Genomic DNA, 24,300 nt, shown 5'->3' on the forward strand with positions numbered 1-24,300 from the left:
TTTCCTTTTGTCTGGTTTGTATTTTCTTTGCAAATTACTCTAAATTGGTCTTTGTCAATGACATGGAGTAGATCTGACTGGATAAAAATGACTTTAAAAGTCACTGAAACCTATGTATGCATTTTAGAGTGAAAATTACATCCTGTGCACATTGCTCAGCTAACAGGCCTCTGTTCCATACAATGGAGATGCAAAAGCATGCAGATTCTCAAAATAGCAACTGTGATCAAGAAACAGTGTATCACAATTTTAAAGATACCTTAAACTTTTTGAAGTTTGTGATCATAATGCATTTCTTAAAGGTCATTCAATTTATAATCCACTTCATCACATAGTGTGAGTTAAAGGAGGAACAAATACCAAAGTGAAGCACAAGGACCACAAAGTAGATGTTGACCAGAGGAATCAGTGAAGAATAACATGACCCATAACTGATGCCAAAGAAAGATCTTATCATTAAGAAGCAGTCCAATCTATACCATCTGCAGTGTGCTATCATATCCTGCATTATGGCAAAGTAACTGACACTGTTAGTCTAGTCTGCATCCCAGGATTCTCACTCCATTACAAACTTGGAAAAGAAAAGAAGGGAAGGACTGCTGACCTCTCCACCAAAGCAAGATGTTGAGGCATCTCACTGGTGTTTCAGGTCATGTCTGAATCTTCTACATGTAAATAAATCAGACCTCTTTATACTAAAACCATGCAAAGCAGAATTCAAATAAAAATTTCCATCACTGAATTACCAGTAAACTCCATCTCAGTATAACATTACATCAGCTACTTCGACTTTCATAATCTCCCAGTTTTGGAGAAAAAGTGTCATTTGTCTGGATTAAAATCGTTCTATGATCAGGAAACTGCAAGTACAGCAGTATATGAAATAACTGCGAGTACTGTAATGCAGTATGACTCCCCAGCAAGACTGGTTACTCTGGGAAAGTAAAAATATACACAGTGCTCTTCATTCTAGATTTCAAGCATTTGGATATGTATTTTTTTGTTTAAGTTCAGATTCTAAGGAATTTGAAGTATTTCATGGCTCTGCTTGAATTTTGAATTTGGTTTGTGATTTTTTGGAGGATTTTGCTGGTTTTGTTGTTGTTGTTGTTTGTTTGTTTGTTTGTTTTCATTAGTTAAAGTTTTGGATTTTACTGTCATGTTCCTTAACTACAGTAGCATGTTTTATTTTTAGGAAAAAATCTCATCTTCTAAGCAAAAATAATAAAATGAAGGACCGTCATAGAATCTTAATAGCTCCTAGGCTAAATGTAGCTGTGTATGAACACCAAACCAAAGGCACACAAGAAAGCATACTTAAGTAAGATCTTCACTGTACACCTTTTGCCTATAACGAGATAAAGAAAACAAACAAAAAACAGAAGAGATGGTAGTTAAAACAGATGTTAGTGAAGTGGCTCTATTAATTATTTTGCAAGTATATTTATATTTATTAGAGCATGGGATATAAGGAACTGCTTGGGTTAAATGCCTTCTATGGAATGTTAAACAGATCTTCACAAAAACAAACAAGTTTATTGTTATCCCTTCTTTAAAAATGTTTTCTGAGCTTTCAACCATTCATTTTCATCTACAGCCGAAAGCACATCCACTTCCACTTTGGTGCAGTTAAAAGAACAGAAGCATCCAGTGCTGGGAAAGAACTTTATAAGATGGGCAGTTGCCAACAGAATAAAACTTTTTTGTCAACAAAGTCAATATTTTAGGAGATCCCTCCAGGAATGGGACATCCACAGATTTTCTGGGCAGCCTGTTACTGTGCCCCTTCTCTCTCTGAGAAAATAATTTCCCCCTAACATCTAATCTAAATCTTCCCTTTTTTATTTTAAAACTATTCATCTTTGTCCTATCACTATCAGACTGTGTAAACAGTTGGTCTAACTCCAGTTTGTAAGCTCCATTTAAGAACTGGAGGTCACAGTAAAGACTTCTCCAGGCTGAAGATGCTGAGCTTCCTTAACCCTTCTTCACAGGAGATAGACTTCAGCACTTTTATCATCTTTGTGGCCCTTCTCTGGACCTAATCCAACAGCTCCATATCTTTCTTGTGCTGGGGGACCCAGGGCTAGATGCAGTACTTCAGATGGGACCTTGCAAGGGCAGAGTGGAGGGGAACAATCACCTCTGTTCTGTTGGCCACCCCTCTTCTGATGCAGCCAAGGACACTGTTAGCCTTCTGGATCACAAGTGCACACTGCTGGCTCATGTCATGCTTTTTGTCCACCAGGATTCCCAAGTCCTTCTCTGCAAGGCTGGTGTCAATGAGTTCTTCTCCCAGTCTGCACACATACCTAGAATTCCCCTGACCCATGGACTTGGGGGAACAACACCTTGGACTTGGCTATGTTGAACCTCATTCAGTTCTTGTGGGCCAACTTTTCAAGCCAGTACAGGTCCCTGCCTTCTACTGTATCAACTGCACCACTCAGCTTGGTGTCATCAGCAAACTTGCTGAGGGTGCACTCGGTCCCACTGTCTACGTCATTCAGACAGATGTTGAAGAGCACTGGTCCCAAGACTGACCCCTGGGGGACACCATTCATCACCAGCCTCCACCTGGACATAAAGCCATTGAGCACAAGCCTCTGGCTGCATGCATTCAACCAATTCTTTATCCACCACATAGCCCAGCCTTCAAATCCATATCTCTCTAATTTAGAGTTAAGGATGTGCTGTGAGACCACGTCAAATGCCTTGCAGAATTCCACGTAGGTGACACCAGTGTGGAGTATGGCCCAAGCTGAAGAAGGGGAGAGGTTGTCTGAGACTGCAGAACAGGACAGGGCATAGGTCTGGTAGCCATCCTCTGGTCAATAACAAGAACTGCTCCTAGCCATGCAGGCTGGATAAGGCCATAGCTATGCCTCTGTCACTCCAGTCACCTTATCCATGCCTAACAATATATGGCCTACTACTCATGTCAAGGGCCTGAGCTATGACCTAGCATTCTCATAAAGAAAAGAAATACTATCATTCATAGTGTGATTTTAAAAGGAGTTAATTATTTCCCTCCTAAACTGAAATTGTGTTGAAAAAATAGCTGCCATAATTCTCATTCTGCTAGGGAGAGAGAGAATAAGAAAGAGTATGACTACAGTTAACCTCAGTGTTTGGCTGTTAAAACACTGATGAATTGCATGATTCAATCAGTATGTATTGACAAACCTCACCCAGGATGCTGTATGGTCTCATTTTAGGAATACTAAACTAAACCCTGTTTTCCTATAGAGCATCTTCTATTGCTTGGCATACACAAACTGTCCCCATTTCAGTTTCTGGTATGAATCCCATTGGAAGCAACTGTATACCTCATTACCTAACACCTAGCTCACAGCCAAGGAGTCTTTAGTATGGTGTGGTAAATCAGACCTTAGAAAACCAAGAACTTCTCCGCTATGGATCTTCGTTGATATACTTACACATGGAAAACAAACAAACAAAAATATATTTAAGTGTCCTCTTGTCAGGAAAATAATTAATGAAAACATAAAAAATATTTTACTGATAAGGGAAAACCAGCGGATAAGTAATTCTAACTAATAGTAAATCTGCATATATATTCTAGCATGGAGAAATTTTCTGCATGTTTTGAAATATGCCTATTATTTTGCCAATACAGTTGATTCCCGAGTAGTAAAAAATTCCCAGTAACTGTCCCCCCCTGCATTTATTATTTAAGGACTAACTAATAATCTTAACAAAAAAGCTCACTTCTTAAACATCCAAAGGGCAGAGCTTAAGAGATGGTAGAGTATGTTGCAGTAGAAGAATAAGAAACTTTTCTTGAGATAGTTTTTAACACAGAACAGCAACAACACAGTGCATTGCATGCAGATTCTGGCATAGAGAGCTGGGATGAAATTCTGGCATTACATAGGAGTGGGCTTTAGCTTCAAACTTTGGATATCACAGTGTTTAAATGTGCCGATCTTTTTAATTACCAAAACAGTTGGTATTTGCTTTTCTTTCATGAGTTTGAACAATTTATTAAGTTGCTTTCCTGAATAATTTCTGAGTAGCGAATGATTACCGTTTTCCCAGCCTCCCCCATCTGCCCCAGGACCGTACCTCAGCCTGGAAACTGCTAGACGGTGCCTTGGCTAGCTCCCCACAGCCCTGTTACAGTTGACCACATGCCCCACTCAGCTGGGCCCACTCAGAGGCTTATGGCCCAGCTCAGCCCAGCTGCAGCCAGTCCTAGTCCCCAGGGAGGTGTCTGGTGCTGGAGCTGCCCCCTGCCCCTGGCTGCTTGCTCTTGGCTGGGGGCTGCTGCCTTAGGGAAGCCCCCAGATTACCATCCCCAGAGGCCCCCAGCCCGTGCTGCGCTATGGCAGCTGCTCTGTGCATTCTTCCTTACAAGGCATTCTCCAATAATCTTTACTGTTTAATTTTACCACTTTTCTTGAAGTACTGTGTTGCATAAAATGTTAAACATATTGTAATGTAAGAAATGAAATTTTATGGCAGCTCTCCTAAAGCACTCAACAGATTGTCTATATTTTAAACTGTACTTGTCTGCCAATTTACCACACATTATTTTTACAAATAAGTTCATACAGAGTGTACACAAAGACTGAATGCTTTAAATAGTGAACCACAAGAATGAGGAACAAACAGAAGAATAAGAGGCTGAAGTACATGCAGATTTCATGCTCTTGGTTTTGTTTGCTGCTTTTTTAAATTAAAAAAAAAAAAAAGTAAGAGTGCATTTAAGGTGAATGAGCTTTGTCTCAGCAAAGTGCATGTTCATACACAGTGAGGTGTGAGGCGTTATTGACTGTATGTGTCAGCCTGTGATCCTGTTGCTGGCCCATTCAGCCAGCCCACAGTGCTTCATGACAGATTCTCTCTATGGCACAGACAACGCAACATAACTCAGTAGTTTTTGAAGAGCCCTTTCAGGGCAAGCCAGGCATTAGCTTGAGGGCATTTCTCTGCCTTTCACCTCCAGAGAGACATCTCTTCCTGTCATCGTCACTAGGCTTCTGTGCATCACGTAGCTCTAGCAATATACTGAGTTGAGTGATGTGCATCCATGGTATGTCCAGGAGGAAAGAGGGATAAGGAGGCCTCTCGCCTCCCACTCTCACTTACACAGTCAGAGTGTGACATGGCAGAAGGCACTTGCAGGGCTGTGAGGTCCACGCTCACCCTTCTGGCTCTGTCTGACTGTGACAGGTTTCAGAACTTCCTTTTCAGGTTTTCTACATGCATTGCTGTATTTATTACATTTTCAAGACTCCTTTTTTAACACAGTGGAGCTTGAGAGTTTCAGATTTTGTTTAAAAATAAATTTACTCTCAAGCAATCTTATGACTATGGGACTTGAAGTGATAGCATGTCAAACCTTTAGTTTAACTAGGTTAAACTAGAGAAGAGGGAAGAGACAGAATAAGGACAACTGAAATGGCGCAAGAATAAGTGTATTCTTTCATATTGCTTTGTTTTCCTTTCAAAGATAGCTCAGTGCTTCTGAACCTGAATGATGCGGTTCCAAGAAGATTGGAATTGCAATCTCAACCTGGGAGAATTAAGGAGAAAAATAAAAATAGTTAAGACTTTCTCCTAACTTCTCTGCATGAACAGTGAAATCCACAGCAAGTAGACCAGCCTAAACTTAAATCACCTCAGTGTTGTTAAACATCAGCACCATAAGGGAAGTATTAAAATCAGGAGAGAACCCACTGGCAGTCAGTCTGTGATTCTGAGGCTCCTGTAAGTATGACATTTGTCTCTGCAGCCCAGATCTCTGCAGATGGTAAACAAAAACACCTATGGAAGAAACTGTAAACACATATTAATTTGGTGGAATGGTGTCCATAGAAGGGAATAAATCTTTTTTACTTAGTTAACATTCTGACCATATGTGAGTACCAGGATTTTCAGAGTATCAATTCTTTTGATCCATCATATTCATTTATTATTTATTCGTTCTTTATAGATAAAACATATGTTAATGCATGCTCTAATAATAGCAGATTTTAAAAACAGAAAATGGTTCAAAATGTCTATACTAATACTCCCAGTGTATTTTTGTCTTCGTTGGGAATTTCATGCCATCTAAGTGCTTGAAATTTTATCCTTCTTACTATATTAATTTTATTTACTGTGTGGTCAGTATTTCCAGGAAACAGAGTTTCCTTCATAAGTGTTTATTTTTCTTCTGAAAACCTCCCCCACTAGTTTCTATTTTCATTCTATGAATACTTGCCACTATCTCTAAAACATATATCAACTATGGGGATTAAGAAGTGTAGTTTTCCAAGTTGTAGATGTATTAATATGACTTGCTATAAAATGTGTATTTGGGAATGAATGTAGTTTAAATCCATTGAATTCATCCAAAACTGCTTGTTAGATCAAATGACTGAAAGAAAATATTTGATGAATATACACAATATGGATGATTGTACTCAAAATTATCTGTATACATTGTGCTGTATTAGCTTTGCACTGCCGCATGATGCAGTCTTCATCATTTCCGAGTATTTTGCAAAGCATTAGGAAATCATTTAAAGCACATAGTGTTTTCAGGCATGTGATTTTTATTTTTGTTTTGTTTTGTTTTTTTAGTAATTTGGGAGTGTCCTGGAAATAATAAGAGCTAAAATATACTCCAGTAAGTTTTGTATATTCCTTATGGAAGACATTCTGTCATGTGGGATTCAAATCTATCTTGCAGTCATAAAGACTTGCTGTTTTCCTCTTTGCCTTTAAAATGGTGTACTAACAATAGAAATACTCACAGATGAAACCATGGTTACAGTGGAAATAAGTTGTATCTGAATCACTGTGAATTTCTATTCATTTTTGTTGTGTCCTTCACTGTAGGCATGTATCCAGCATCTAAAGTACTAGCAGTTTCTTTGGTATTTAGAGAAGGAGGGAGGGAGAGGAGGAGAAAGATAGCTTGGACATCTCTAATTATGCTCTTCTTTTGAGAAAAAGAATTCAAATAGGAGTTCAAAAAGTCTAAATATGCCCTTGAAACTCTTCAGCAAGTGGGAGAAGAACAGAAAGAAACATGCCAGCTTGACATCACTTCTTTTTAAATGACATATCAGTTGTCCTTCCTTCTGCATCACTGATATAAAGCAAAACCAAATTAGTACATGCACTAGGCGCGTTTATCCCTGGAGTCAGGGCCAGACCAAAAATCAATGAAACCATTCTCCAAGTAAAATACTAACTAGTAGGAGTTTAAATGTGTCAGAAAATGATTCTAGGTGGTCAGCAAATAGAGCATCAGATGTATCACTTTTCAAAACAAATTAATCATCTCTTTCCAGTTTATTTATATCTTCTCCACCAAGACAGCAAATAGAGCAGAAAACAAAATCTTTCATATTCAAATTTTACTGAACACAGGATGACACTTACAGCTACAGGGCTTGAATTTCATTTCCATGTACTTTTATATTACATTGGATAGTACTTGGACACACTTTTTGAACAAATACTGTGGCTTTAACCACTCCTCTTGAAGTTGATGAGTCTAATTGGGAAGTAAAAGCGAACCTTTAATAACAAATTGCTATAGTTGTGTGAAGCTTTGTACTGTGTTGGTCCTATTGGCATTTTTTAGAGGAAAACAGAACATTCATTGCCACTTCTAACTTTTACACAACACCCTTTTTTTTTTTCCCAATGAAGTAGTGTATCACTATCCCAACAGTCTTATGATTAATGAAACACTGGGATGCACTTGAAGCAGTACAATGTGCAGTATGTTAAGATAAAAAAAAAAAAAAGTAATTTCTGATGCAAAGAAATGGAGACTATGCTGTATAAGGAGCAAATTCCTGATATCAAAAAACCTGAATGATCCATCCTTCAAAGGAATGAATTCAGACCTCTCCAGAAAGATTTTGGGCAATTGAGAAATGCTACTGTACCTGTGGGAAATGTGTGTTTTTCTATTCCTCTTCTTTTTTCTTAAGTAGCATTACAAATTTATTTACATATATGTATTCAGCATGCTCTAATCCGTGCTATTGTGTAACCTTTTAGAGCACAGCACTAGAATTACTTTGATCACCCAAAAAACTGATTTCAAATGATCACTGAAGATCCAAATCCATCTTAATCAAGTCAGGGGTGGGGAAAGCATGAATGTATCTACGTTTTCCTCTAGCTCTTGCTTTGTGTTCGTGTACAGAGTTGAATGTATGAGTACTGATTTGGTCTGTAAAATCAACAGACAGTGCCAATACTCTACAGCTTTGTAGTGACTACAGGTGGACTGAAAGCAAAGCTGTAGGTTAAAAGCAAGCTGCAAAAAAAGGATAATCACCAGACTATGACAAATACAGAAATGAATTACGTAGTACAAAAGGACCCGAAGTAAGAGAGGCAACAAGAAAGAAAAGATGGAAATAGCTCTAAAAAAGGAGAGAAGTAAAAGGAATTGTGACAGCATGGAAAGGCCTATTTTCTGATGCAGTCTAACAGTTGAGGTATTATCAGTAATGAGCTACTTGAGGAAGGCACTGCTCATTCTTTTTGAACTACAAATGAATTTGAACTACAAATCTACAGACAATATAATTTGGGAATACATAGAAAGGCATCACTCCAGCAAGAACAATAAAATGTAAAAGCAAATGAAATTGTTAATGCCTGATCTAATAACCCGTAATTCAAAGTTTGTGACCTGATAAGAAATGACCAACAGACGTGGAAGTACCTCTATAAAAACAGCATTTCATCTATTACATTTGATGACGATACTTAATACCCCATGTCAAATGAGAGATGCTTGAAACTTAGAAAGTGTTAGATAATACTGGAAGGAGAATGATAGAGAGTAAGTCTTCTCTGCTAGATCTGTAAGCAAGTAGTGGTATTTCCTTGAGTCATTTTATTAACAATAATAAATATTTAACAGTTTAAATAAAGGTCTTGTCTAGATAGAAAAGCCGAACTGATTTAAATAAAATTATATCTTCAACTGAATCAAATAAAAACCAAGATCAGATAGAGGGCTCTTAATGCTTGTGACTGTAACAAGACTGGATCTAAGAATAAAGTTTGAAAGCAATCTAAAACAAAGAACTACACTCAAGTTAAAGAAGAAAAATATGTAAACTCTATAATGCAAAGTTTTTTTCATGGCTTCAGGAAAAAAAAAGATCAATTTATTAATTCATTGGTTATGAAATATACTTTTAGGTTTAAGTAAGTTTAATTACTAAACATTATGATGTTAATTATTCTCTTAGTCATGTTGACATACTTTGGAATTGAAAGCAGGCATGGGCATTTCTTAACAGTGACTAATTCCCTTACATTAGCAAGAATTGCAATAGAAATAAATTTGGGTCTATGCGTTTAATGCTTATGTGCAGCTGGAATAAATACTTACAAATCCTACATTTTCTGCAGTTCCTTGTAACTGTGTGGGAGTGATCTGGAACAGAAATCAGAATTTTTAATCACTGGAAACCTGCTATTTATTTCAAGAGCAGTTTCCTTTCTGCACTGTTTCATGAACTGTGCAAATGGCTTTATTTGGATGTGTTTAGTTGTCATTTCTATTGCTTGTAGGAATGTGAAGAGTGGATAGCAGCAGACCTGAAGAAACTCATAATTCATAGAAGATTTAAGAAATTGCCTGTTCTTGGTGTTTCATTGTATTAGAAGGAGGAAATAAATTCTAAGTAGTCAAGACAATTTTGTAAGTAGCAATCTAGAATTCCAGTTTCAATTATTTTCTTTTTCCTGCAGCTTTCCCATGCAAGAAGACATACGGCTTCCAAATTTTTCATTTTAAAAAATTTATATTCTAGCATTTAAAGAGAATGTTGCATGTAGGGTCGTACTCACAGACTATTTAAGGCTCAAAGAAAGTATCCATTAAGTAGAAAAGCATAATCCTCTATGCATTAACTTAATAGAACTTAATATGCTCTTATATTGTTTATATTTCATATTTGTTGTTCTATACCAAGGTGAAAAGTTGAAAAAGAGTTCTCTGAAATTCCTATCCACTACAATCCCAGGAATAGTTTGCTACATACTCAGGACCTAATTTACTTTTCAAAGTCCCTAGCTCTATCGCTGATGTATTTGCCAGCAGGTGTATGTCATTGAAGAGGTGATCCAAACAGCTAGCATGGCTTCACCAAGGGCAGATTGTGCCCGAACAATCTGGTGGCCTTCTATGAAAGAGTGATGACATTGGTGGACAAAGGAAGGGCAACTGATGTCGCCTATGTGGAATTCTGCAAGGCATTTGACATGGTCCCACAGCACATCCTTAACTCTAAATTAGAGATATGGATTTGAAGGCTGAGCTATGTGGTGGATAAGGAATTGGTTGAATGCATGCAGCCAGAGGCTTGTGCTCAATGGCTCTATGTCCAGGTGGAAGCTGGTGATGAATGGTGTGCCCCAGGGTCAGTCTTGGGACTGGTACTCTTCAACACCTGTAGGAATGACGTAGACAGTGGGAGTGAGCGCACCTCAGCGAGTTTGCTGATGACACCAAGATGAGTAGTACAGTTGATACAGTAGAAGGCAGGGTCCCATACTGGCTTGAAAAGTGGACGCACAAGAACTGAATGAGGTTCAGTATACATATACAATGAGGAGGGCTGTCCTACGGGGAGAAACAGAGGGAAGCTGAGCTTGTTCAGAAGAGAGAGAGCTTTGGTGAGACCTTGTTGCAGCCTTTCATTATTTAAAGGGCCTTTGTAAACAAGAGGGAGACCAACTTTTTACACTGTCTGATGGTGATAGGACAAGGCATAATGGTTTTTAAAAGAGGGGAGATTTGGATTAGATATTAGAAAGACAGAGGATAGTTAGACAGTGGAACAAGTTTCTTAAAGCAGCTGTGGATGCCCCATTCCTTGAGGCATTCAGAGCCAGGTTGGATGGGGCACTTCACTGCCTTGTCTCTTGGGAGGTGTGTAGTAGGGGGTTGGAATGAGACAAACTTTAAGGTCCCTTCCAACCTAAACAATTATATGATTCTGTGACTCTATAATTCCGTTACTCAATTAGTAGGAGAGGATTCCTTTCTTAATCAGAAATTGCCTACCTACCTAGACACTGATCTCTAATAAAAAGTGGGTGCTTAAATTCCTGTTTTTCAGCATATCAGTCCATGACTGATCGGCTTAGGCAGATGAATTTTGGTGTATTATTGCATAATTTGGCAGGCCTACACCTTTAAATCAGAGATCGCAATTCTATGGGGTGGCAGGAGGTTTGAGATTGTGGAACTCAGAATTGCAATAATTATGCTTGAGTAATTAATATAAGCTGCAAATTTGTTTAATAGCAACCCTTTTCCAGATAAAGCTACCTACGCTTTTAAGACCAAACCCAAATCTTAACCCTCTTTTGCTATCATTCAGTAACCAGTTCAAATCCTATCTACAGCTAGTTACAGGCATACAGCCAGGCTGAAATGTAAGCAGGGAACAAAGACGTAAGCAGGCTTGAAGAAGTATATTAGGTAAAAGTTCAATGCAGGTTTGCAAGATGCCAGACAATGACTCTGCGTTCTATAATTTAGTGTTATTACTGCAATGCTGAATAATGCCGAAGACTTGTTAGGTGAAAGTGTGAAAAATGATGAACTGCTAATGGAAGAAGTGTAAATCACAGAAAAAAAATGCATTCACAGCAGCATCATAGATTTCTGTAATACATTTTAATATTTTCCATTTGCATAATTAACACATAGAGTCAGTATAGGTGTAATATGTAAGTATATACAATCAAAGATAATGTTTCTGAAATGAGTAAAGAGAGAAAGACTACAGATAGGAGTAAGTGTGAAATTTTCTTGGCATAGTGTCATTCGGAGAGAAGTTCTTCAGAATGCTTCTTACTTCCACCTCACATTTCCATCTCAGGTCTCCCCATAGCAATTCGGTAAGTATATTGGGATTTAGTCATGCACTAAATCCTGCCTAAATTACAAATTTGGTCCTAAAATTGTCTCTTTTCTAAGCAGTAATGTAGTCCAGCTGCTTTACAGGACTCTCTGTACTTCTTGTCACTTAAAATTAGTTCTTGATAATTAAAGATCGTCTCACAAGTAGAACTCTGCTGAGATTTGGATTTAAGCAAAAGCCATGTTGACTGTATCTGCAGCATAATCATTAAAGAAAAGAAAGCAGCTACATTAGGTGGGCTGGATTTCCCTCTGTTGGTCTTCAGGGTATTTGTTTTTCTCTTTTAACTGAGAATTCAGGCAAATTGGCTCAATGCATTCCTGGAGCAGTAGTCTGTAATTCTGGTGAGACAGTACCAGTGTTAGTTCCCATCTAAGATGGAAAGATTGTAGTGTATCTCCAAGTACTGATAATTTGTATAAATTATTTTCTTCTGTCAAGTGTCATGCTTTTGTGTTGTCATGATTTTGTTCCACAACTCATTTCATTTTGTTTCCAAAGCTTTTGTTTCATTTATGTGAGTAAGGTCCTTAACAACCTTCCTGTTGTAAACACTGAATCAAAAAATAAAGTACTATGGCAAATTCTAAGAGATTGCTTTATAAATATAGTCAATGCAAACTACAGACAATTTTGAGGATCTTTTGGTGGGCAGAAGTGATAGTCTGAAATCAAGAAAAACATTCTGGAGCTCGTATTTTTTATAATTCACTAAGTAAAAGTCAGATATAGCCTCACAGAAACTAAACTAATCACTTTTCATGCTGTTCACCTTCCCACTCTGAAACAGCCAATATTTTCCATGACTTGTTCTGACAAATATGGCATCAAAGGCTTGTGCATGTCTTAAGCTTTTATAGCAGTAGAGAATTTGCCAGCTTTGTCAAATGCTAGTAGTGAAAGTCAAGTGGATTTATCTGGGCATTCAAAGTAAGTCTTTCATGTACACTGCTTTTGTTCAATTATAGCTGCAGTTGACTAATTTGTAGTGTTGTGCCATTTTTTTCCATCGAAAATGAATCAGTCATGCTCAGAAGTAAGGAGCCAAACTGTGTAGGTGTGTCCTCACCAGCTGACAGGGCAGAAACCAAAATAAGCATCAAAAATCCCGTTTTACACTTTTCTGTCTTGCCAGTTACAAGTTAAAACAAACAGCATACAGATCTGCTACTAGGAAAAGTACTGGTTATATTTACTTCTTCTCTCATATATTTTGGATTGCATTTTTAACTGCTTTTCCTAATGTGGAAGGAGCAATTAGACTAATATCTTTATCAGTTGGTAAATACATTTATAGTTATTTTTCATCAGTTTGGAAGACAATTACTTACTTCTTTTGAATTTACAGTGCTTAGTAGCAGGGCAGAAAATGTTTAGTTTGGAGTCTATATGACAAGCCTGTTCAGGTATTTCTGTAACTTTTAAGACTAAAGCATATTTTCTTTAGTAATGTGATTTCTGTATGAAAAGAAAAATAAAAGTGTTAAAGTTCATGGTGCAGTAGATGAAAAAATAAACTTTGTCCTTAAAATAGCTATAGTGCACCAATAAGCATAATAAAAAATAACTCTGCCTGAGATGGGTGGAATCAATGCCAAGACTGCACACAGTCAAATATTCCCACAGTATCAGGATCTCCATGTACTCAAAAAAACAAAAACAAAAACAAAAACAAAAAAAACAAAAAAAACCCAACAACAACAAAAAAACCCACAATTTTTTAAAAATAGCTTGCCTACAGAGTGGTTTAGATCATCTGAGAGAACATCTTCCTCTTTCCTTGTAAGAGCACACTCAAGATACACATAAATATTGATAATTTATTTTTAATGTATGAGTCACAGCTACAAAAGACTAAATGGCAACCTAAAAGAGGATAAGACAGCCTGGTCATTGTATTTATCAGTGAAACAAAAATAAAATGAAAACCTGACACTTTGTGGTGTTTTAATTTATTCTTTGTTCAACTTCAAGTTCGGAGACAGTGTTTAATAATCATAATGCTACCCTAAATCGGAAGGGTGTATTGAATAATAGAATATATCTCAAATACTTCAAACATGTATCCTTGCTGTTATGCTACATGTATGAGATGAAAAGCAGTTAGCAGGAAATGTGAAAGAATGTTCTTGAGTAGTACCCCAATATTTCTCTTATATAAATATATGCGTTTGCTTGGAATAAGAATCAATAGACCAGACGAATCAATGGAGAAAAAAAAAAAAAGATTCAACCAACAATAAGCAGAAAAGAACCAACAGATGTCCCAGTAAAATATTTAGACTGTAGCTTAAAAGGCTATCAGTTTGTCATGATGACAACTGGAAACATCAAAATGAAATTCTGTTTATGCAAAAGCTTGAGGGAAAGCCAACAGTAAAACACATAGAGATCTGTTACTTTTAATTCCTTTTTCCAAGTGCTGTAAATCAGATGCTCTTTGAAAGAAATGCTTTAGCACTGAGACCTATTACGGTCACAAATCCCCAAAGCAAATTTTTGCTGGGTAAGGATTGTGCTTTGATGAGTGGCTAAGGAGAGCACTGATATTCAGTCAAAGAGAAGAAAGTGAATAAATGAGGAAGCGTGATCTGGAGGAAAGGATGCATCTGAGGAACTGGAAAAGGTTTCAGTTGAGTGCAGTATATCCAGGTATATAAGGAACTTCCTCCATCACCTTTGAAGATTACTGAAAGTCCAGATCATCAAATACATTTTAGGACTCATAAATTTTGGTAAGTCAATGGCATGACACCTCAAAATCTCAGTACTAGGACACATAGAACTGGATGTTCATGATAATATTCAATAACATTATGTGAATTAACTCCTCAGTACTAGTTCGCAGAAGTTTCTTCATAAAATAACCAGATGCAGAGACAGATGATATTTGGTATCAACGTTATAACTATTGCTAACATTCATCTCAGTTCTTCTTCCTGGGGTGCTGTGTTTGATGCTGGTAATTAGATTAACCACCAACTTAAAAAAACAAAACAAAACAAACAAACAAACAAACAAAAACAAAAAACAGTTCTCAAAGAATTGACTGTGAAGAACAATGTTTTACCAGTGTAAGACAGTGATGGTAACACCTGTGCAATCTTAACAGATATTTATACGAAACTACAAAAAATTGCTCACAAGTGGCTTTGAAAACTGTGGAGAGCTATTTCCCTTCAAAGAGCAGAGTGCTTCTTACTAATTTTTTTTTTTCTGCTAGCAAGAGGAATTTTTATGAATTTAACTACTGGTGAGAGTGACCTAATACAATATTAAAGCATCCATAGTGCTCAGTAAGCCTCATTCAATCTCAGCAAAGCCAGATCATTACCACTTGACTTCAAAAGATAATGGATCTCAGACATGACATACCAACATCAGTCACCTTGGACATATGTAAGGAATATTTTTGTCTTGTTTAGGATATTCATTATCTCTTATCACCTAATCATTCTGTAGCAAGTGGCTTATGATAAAACATACCTCTGTTTCAGTGGATTTAGATACCTAATAACATTGAACTTCAACATCCAGGGAAAAGGATCTGTCACCTGAAGAGCATATTTTAGATTTTAAGCTGGATGAATGAACTCTTTGTACTACTCTTCGATACACTGGAGGGAAGGTAAGCCATCTAGAGGAACCTGAGCAGGCTGGAGAAGCGGGCCCATGAGAACCTAATGAGGTTCAACAAGGCCAAGTGCAAAGTGTTGTACTGTTGTGTCAAGTACAACAAAGTTGAACTTGAGCTGGGGCAATCCCAGGTGTGCTTATAGGCTACCTTGTTATACAGAAGGTATATTAAGTCATTGACTTATGGTTGGAATCTTTATGTCCTGTGTACTGTATGTGCTACAAAAATAATACCTTCAAGAAGACTTGGATAGCACTATGATGGCAGCATGAATCATTTAATGATTATACTGTAAGCAATCTTCTAACAGCTAGAAATCTCTAAAATAATGATGATAATCACTAGAATAGCTAAAATATACATAAATTTACATGATATACAAATTACCTATCTTAAACCAATACAGCTTGTTGAGTACGAGTAGCTAAATGATAGGTGTTTTATAGCCAGTGGTGTATAAGCAAAATTCCATTCATCTGTGTTTCCTCACCTGGTAACCTGCATCACTCACAGATGGGGCACTGAAGGTCAGCTTTGATATAAGTATGAAGTGAGAGCTAAGCTCTGACTTTTGGATATATAGCAAAAATTCTCAGCCCCACTATAACTTTATACAGAAATGACAAATTTGTGTAAGTTGAAAAAACTTAAACATTACTCTTTAAAAAGATTAAAAAAAATTTCTGATTGCTAAGTTCACTCTGTAAGCTGTTTGCATCAGCCTTAACTTCGTATCTGTTAAAAATGAAAGTTCCAGTGTTTCCTGCTTTTACTATGAAATACGCTATTGGATTCCTTGCCCAGACATAGTCCTTTTATTAGTCTCTCCCTTCTTGTCTTTTATAAACTTCAGTTATTTCCCATGTGTTCCACTAAGGATATAGATGTGTTAAGTTTTGTAGTGTGATTTCATTTCTGATCTTTTACTCAGATTTTGATGGATTGAAAATGTCACAGTGTAAAGGCAGAACCCAAAACACGTAGTTAAATGACACCCAACTTTACCCTTTTTTGTTCTTGTCCTTGCTTTGTTTATGTCTATGTGAGACACCTCTTCTGCTTTCACCCATTATTTCCTACATAGTTGGGCAGCTTCAACTAAACTTAACACTTAAGAATTCTTTTTTTTAGAAATATGGTTTAAATATTTATGAAAATAAGTAGTTGCATAAAGAAAAGATAACCACTAATAAGCTCACTCTTTAATAGATATGAGGGAATCTAGTGAAATATTTGTTTTGAGTTATGTATAAATAATACAGCCTCTCCCTGGGGTTATTAATAAATGTAAAGGTTCAAGGAAGGTTATTTTTCCTTTTATTTTTCGTGACATGGACTTTTTCATTAAACGGACTTAAAATGATTTTTTTTTTAATTGTTAGCTTTCAGAGAATTACCAGCTGATTTTCTCACTAATTGACAAGCAATTCAAGCAAAACTTTTTTTTTGCTTGAACAAAGGGATTGTTCAAACAACTTATTTCCACAGATCTTGTCAAAATCCAGGTAATTCCTGTCCTTCATAGTATAATCATCCATTTTTTCCATTTGGGCTTTTCTAAATGAAAAAGTTGCACTGATATGTCTTAAATTGGCTTTCTGATCTATGGAGTTGAAGTGCTTGTATACTAATTTGTTTATTTAGGATACCATTTTTTATCAAAATGAGGAAAAAACTAGAATTAGAAGAATTCTGTAAATTCCAATTGGATTTCTTTCCTAACTAATGCAACTCATGATTCCTAACTAATCTTGGTTGCTTCAGTCAGAAACTCCAGCCATAAATCACTGTATTAACTACATCAAGAAGATTTCTCTGCCAAGATAATGAAATATATTTCATTTTAAATATAACCATAAATTTCACAATTACACACTATATATGGTATGTCTTTTTGTTTTCCGTAGAGAGAAGATGCATCAAATTAAATTCCTACAAGCTTCATGAGAACAGACAGCTGGGTAGAGATGCTTTCAGTGAGGAACAAGCTGAGCCTGACTTCCTGTAATGTCTGATTATAAATTTTGCCCTCCTGTTTCTCAAGCATGAAATATAGTCTTCCACGTAGTGTTCAATGCTTCATTTTCACTATATTCAGTTGCTTTTCTCAGTTTTATAATTTTGTTTTCTTTTACTTTTTCCTCTTCCTCTACACTTTGCCCAGTTTCATGGTTCATCTCTCCAAATAATTTTCTGACTTAGCCTTTCCCTTTCAGTCTGTGTCTGAATAACAGAGATGTGCCATCCAACAGCTGTCCTTCCTGAGAACCAACACGACTTCTCAGCATCACATCTTTTTCATCCTTGGGCATGAATACTAAACAAAATAATCATCTTGCAGAATTACTTTCTAGAATTCACTATTTTTATGATTTATTTCCAGTTATCAGTCGAAATTTAAGCTGCATATGAGAATCCCTACTATGGGATACCAATGCTCAAGGGTAGAACCAGTTTCCAGTTCATTAAGCCTTTATGTCCTTTACATGTGATTCTTTAGTGTAATGAAAGATGCAAAATGATAACGAATGTTTATGAGTTATCTCAATTTCATTTCTATCTGTTGCATTTTGTTGATACAGTGGCAGTTTGCTGCATAGCCCATATCTACCACAGCAACATATTTCTGCTAGCCCTCCTCTTTTTTTGCAAAGGCTATGGTGGTTTCTCTTTTACTATCTTTTGAAAAATTATTAATAGCTTCTTAGAAAAATATTTCATGAATTTTTGTCTTGACCCTTCTTGTCCCATTGTTCAAGTTCCCTTTGTCTTGCAAGGGATGAAGGACAAAGATTGGGATTAACTTGTCATAATCAAATAAATAATCAAAATGTGTTTCAGTGTCTTTTTTGTGGAAATTGAAAAACAATGGGCACAGATTGTCTTATCTGCACATCAGATGCAAAATCTGACAAGCAAGCAACGTATTAACAAAATGGAAGAGCGTTTCTCAGTTTAATGCATATCTCCAGCATTCCCAGGAAGTCCCATGAGACTTTGAGAAACCCCAGGATAATATTCCTTTTTCTGGGGATAAGGCAACTGCTGATGATGGTAGTAAATGTGCACCCCTGCCTCTCCTGTGGACATCCTGCAAAGTGAACAAAACCTACAGTGTCTTCTCTTCAGCCTCACCTACATTTTTCTTAGCAATGGATATCATATGAGACAACATTGGGCAGAGGCACTTATTCTAGAAACTGGCAGCATGGACTTCACCTTCCAACATTATGTTCCCACCAGAGGCTTTGCAACCTCTAAACACTCTCATTCCCTCAAACCATACCACGGGGCAAGTGATAGATTCTTTCAGTTTCTTTATTTAAAATAATTCTGGTGGACTGCTGTAGATCCCTCACATTGCTGCATATAATGCAAACCGGAAGAACAGAATAAAAAGTTTAAAGTTAAGGGTTCCTCACAGGAAGGAAAAAAGATCCTGTGCTAAAAGCTATGTAAAATGGACACAATCACTCAGTGCTGCCTAGTCTTACAGTCAAAACCAGTCCATAAGCCTTTTGGCACTAGACAATCTTCTTTAGGTATATAAAGATAGCTTTTTGGCTGCCGTCTTTCAACTTCCACCTCATACATTATCAAGGCTTCCTGTTTTCAGGATAAGGCTTGGTTACCTTCTGGATCAAACGTTCTTGAGTGTGACTGAGTTCTTCCCTTTGAGAGGTTGTAATTGGTGACAAACAGATTAAACAGGCAGTTTTCTTCAAACAAAAACATTATTTAATGTAAATAACAGGCATAAGCATTACAATGAAGAAAAATGTATGTAAAACCCAAGACTGCATACATGACTATCAGTCATAACTGAACTTCAACATTCAGTAAAGACACTCTCCTTCTCTATTTCTTTGCTAGTCCTTTTAATGTTACTTCCATTTCTTTTTCATTTGACTGAATTTCTCTTTCTCAGCCTATTTTTTTTTCTCTTAGCTCATTGAAAAATAATTCAGTGAATTCAAAAGGCATTTTATCTAGCCTCTCCAGTGACTCATCTTCAAACTACCCTCAAACACTTGCTGTGGGATGTTATCCTGAGTCATTGTTTTGCCTTCCCACTTGCTTACCAATAGCTATTCTGATTTAACTCTTAATGAAAAATGACATTCTCCCTAGAGGAGAGAAGCTGAGAAATGAGTCAGGCTGGAGAACTTCAGCTACAGATATACTCTCATTCAATTAAATCAATGCAATCAACCCATGATGCTCAATCCAAGATTTTTTGTTTGCTCTTTTACTTCTAGCTCTTTTATAATGACCTCATTACTTAACAAAACCAAGTTTAAGACAGAATAGTCTTCTCAGTTCAGTGATTATGGTAGAAAAATCTGTAGGTTATCACACCTATTATAAATACTGCAGCAAAGCCTAACATTGGTTTTGTACTGTCAGAAGCTACAGTTTTTTGTAACAAAATATTCCTTGCATCATTGATGCCTATAATAATGTTACTCATTCACATCCAATCCTGAGAGTTTACTATCCAGTAGTGTCCTTTTTACATCCAAGTACAAAGTATTTTTGAGTGAGAAAATCAACCTGTTCTATTTTGCTGTCTTTTCTTATTTCCTCAAGTGTAGCAAATCCTTACTGTCTAATACTTTCTTAGAGCTGCCTTGTCTTATCTACACGTATACACACACAGAAACATATACACGTATATAAAATATAAAATACTGAGAGTATCGCCTATCTTTCAGTAACAACAATCTAGATGGGGAAGTTATTTCACTTAAACTTCAGTATTTTGTTTCTATATGCCCGAGTAAGGCTTTTTGAAAGTGTGTTGCATAATGCAGAAAAGAGAATGAGTATTCCTTGCATTAGCAGTTGCTTTTTTTTTTTTCTGACCAGACACAGAGCTTTGACTAATTGTACAGTGTACTGATTAGAATTCTGCCTGCCAAGCTCTTTCCCTCATTTCTTAATGTCTTGCCTTATCAGATAAACTGGCATCAAAGGATTCTCTTAAGAGAAATTAAAAGACTGGAGTTCTGAACTAAGCCACTCCATATTTTGATGGATAGGTTCTCAAAGAAAGATAAACATAGCTGCTTGATTATATGCTTCTTGGGTGTATCTGTGCTATTACTTATTTGGATGTAGCTGGTAGTATGCAAAACATTTTTGCATATTTCAAGTTTCTTTACAGTTTGTTTCTCAAGCCTCTTTACAATTTCATATGGGTTTACTTCTTCGGTACTGCTGTGACCTACAAATCTATTCAGAATTGAATTTACACCAAAGGAATCCCTGACAAAGAAGGAGAAGCAGCAGCAGACGTGCACAGAAGGTGTGCTCCAAAGTGTTTGCAACTTTGCAGATGAGTTGGCAAAAAAACATTTAGAAATCTTGAGAGAGACAGCTCAAAAAATGACAGATGTTTGATTATTGCACACAAGCTGGAAACATTATTGTGAAAACAATTAAAAACTAATTTCCCTAATCAGCCCGTACAATGGTTGCAGTTTGAGTTTTGTTCTTGACTCCTTTTAAACATGCTCACATTCCTGTGGGAACAAGTTTGACTTCCTCTCTCTTTCAATGGAAATACAATGTCTTGCCAATTTCAGACTAGGGCACATTTACTCATGAAGTTAATCTGACAGACCAAATATATGTCTTATATATGGATGTCTTTTCTCCAGAATCAGGTAGGAACCATCTAATTCAAATCAAAATCAAAAGTAGTATTTATTCAAAGATGTGCAGTTTCACAAATTTACATTTGTCTTTTTTATTTTTTTATTTTTATATTCATTTTACAAATAAACATAGGTCTTCTCAGATATGTTGAAGCCCTTTCTTCTAAGATTCAGAGAAATCTATACAGTCTAGTTGGTTTTGTGTTTGGATTTCAGATTCACTTCCAGTTTGTTAAAAGCATCTTTAAAACCACAGGACAAATGCTGAACTAAGTGCAGCTCCATGACTTTCCATAATAAATGCAAAGCACCTAATACAATTAATGATATCACCCTTGAGCTCTAACTGTGGGTCCAGAATGGTAGGGGACTTCTTAAGGTGGTCTAGGGAAAAGCACCAGGTAGGTGCTTCAGATATACAAGAGCCTCAGAGGGCAAAAAACACCTTGATTTATGCACCTAAACTGACTGCATTACATCTTACCACATTTTGTCATCACTGTGTATTGTTAGGTTATTTTGATTCTGACCTATTTTTGAAAACATCTGTTTCCTGTGTTCAACATATCTGCCCACTGAGCATGTGAGTACTGCAAGTGGAAAATAATGAACATTTCACTTGTACACATCAATAACATTTGAAAAGTTAGGTCATTCAAAACGTATCCTTAATTTTGCTAGATGACACTGTTGACAGATTTCATTTTCAGGTACTTCCTCTGTTTTAAGCCTCAGGATCCCGGGAAACTAAGGTTCCAGAATACTATTTATTATTTACTATGAAGAAAATGTTCTTGAAAAAAAAAAATAGAGAATCTCAACACTGAGAATCCACTGTTAAGCCCCGTTTAAGATGGCTCTTTCAAACAAGCATAACAGGTTGAAACCTTTAAGAGAGACTCTGGGCCTAAATTTTTAGCTGCTACTTATGCGAATAACCACAACAGAACTACCAGTCCTCCTCAGCAATTTTAAATGACTATTGTCATTTTAAACTGCAGATGTTTGGTAACAAATTTAAACTGTCCTCATTGAGAAGCTGCTGAGAATTTCTTTTACAAAGTGCCATGGTTTTATTAATATAAACATGAAATAACTCTCAAAGGGTTAGAGTGATGGCAATTGTGTGATCATTTTTCAGATATCTCCATCAAACTAATCATGTGTCACCTTTTATGCTACAGTTCGGAGACAAGTTTTATTTGTAATGTGATGGTAAGGATTTTCTATTTTTCTTTTTTTTCTTTCCCCATGCAGTAAAAGCATAAATCAAAATGATCAAATTAAGAAATGTAGAAAAAACAAATTGGTAAATTCTTTACAATACTTGTATATGATCATATCATCTAAAAGGCATCTTTTGCCTATTTTCTGTAATTATAAAACACAAAATTTGTTTTCAAACAACTGAAATATTACTTATGATTTTAACACATATCCATTCAAGAGAATATATTATTTCCCATGCTTTTTTTTTGTTGTTGTTGTTGTTTTTGTTTGTTTGTTGTTCTAACTACGGTAGTCTATCATTTTATCAAATTCCTTAGCCCAAGGAGTGATTAAATAAGATTTTAACTTGCTTGGCTCCATTTTGCTTCCCAATAAGAACAATATTTAAAATTAATAAATTTTGGCTTGTGTATTAGTAATCAGATCCATCACTATTTCAGTTTCACAAAGATTTCTTCTTCCTTTCATTCTGACTATTTGCAGTGAGAAACAAGCTATTATCTAGTAATTTGGTGATTTGAATCTCTCTCTTCTTCAGTATTCCTTGGTAATAGCACACACAATATTTGTTGGCAAGTTCAGAGATGGATGAGCATTTTCTGTTTTGGCAATATTGTAAGTAGACGTGTAGTATATAACTCTTCTGAAATTTAAATTTGCTAGCAATTAATCAAATTACAGATCCTGCAATTCTATTAAATCACAATTGGTGATTGCATTATTTACAGCTACATTCACAAAGTAGGAGAAGTTACAAATTAATTTGCTACTTCAGAGTTCCTAGCAGCTCAGTCTAGAGTAAATGGACAAAAAGCTTCACTTAAAAAAACAAACAAACAAAAAAAAACACATTTTTCATACTCTTCACAGTTTCCAACTCTTTTCATGAAGGTTTATAATACTTGAATAAGACCACCTCTTGTCAATACCCATGCTCTCTCTTTATCAAGATCAGCATCAAGTTATATGAATAGTAGTTTTCAAATAGTCTTTCCCACATGACGTCAATTTGCAGAGTTATGGTGAACCATCAAATTTCTTTCTTCAAATAGCTCTTTTCTTAAGAATTTACAACCACAGAAGACAGAAAAGGACCCACAAATTAAGGGATTATAGTGCCAGTTTGGGAATAGTAGGCAACCTAAAATACATTTAAGCTCAGTGTGAAAGATCCTGAAACTGCTCACAGATGCCCATTTCACTCAACTCATTCAATTCACATTCAAGTCCATTTCCTTGAGTAAAAGACTACATTAATCTTCTGATGCAGGTTAGCATACCAATTCCACAAGACCCATAAAAAGATGGCTGTCCACTAACAGCTAATGTTCTAGCAATGGTGTGATTTGTAGAGACAAGTGAACCTGGAAGTACCCATGCCCTTCTGAAACGTTAGAACTGTAGGTATATTTCTAATATTACATGAAAATTTATATATATATTTACTGAATTCTAGAACATCAGATTATATTTACAGTTTTACTCATGAAACTCACTGTCAATATTTGTGTCCTGTACAATGATTCTGAAGAGCTGAGATGAGCATGAAAGATATCCTAATGATATAAACTAATGTCTTTTTTACTTTGTATTAATAAGAAAACAGTTGGACTTAAGCTCTGAGAGAATTAAGCTTGCAAATACAAGTGATGGAATTCTACTTCATTTCTTAACATTTGAATAACTCCATGTCTGTGCTAGAATATCACTTTCAGTTCTTTTTCTACCAATTTTGATTTAAATGTTAAGTGGCAACACCGGTGACTGTAACAGTCCGTTGAGTTTCACACTATTCCATTGAAATTGTTTCTAATATTTATTCTTCCAAGTGCGTTATTTAGCT

Source organism: Gallus gallus, chromosome 1 (genome assembly GCF_016699485.2).
Source record: "Gallus gallus isolate bGalGal1 chromosome 1, bGalGal1.mat.broiler.GRCg7b, whole genome shotgun sequence".
In the NCBI taxonomy this organism is placed as follows: domain Eukaryota; kingdom Metazoa; phylum Chordata; class Aves; order Galliformes; family Phasianidae; genus Gallus; species Gallus gallus.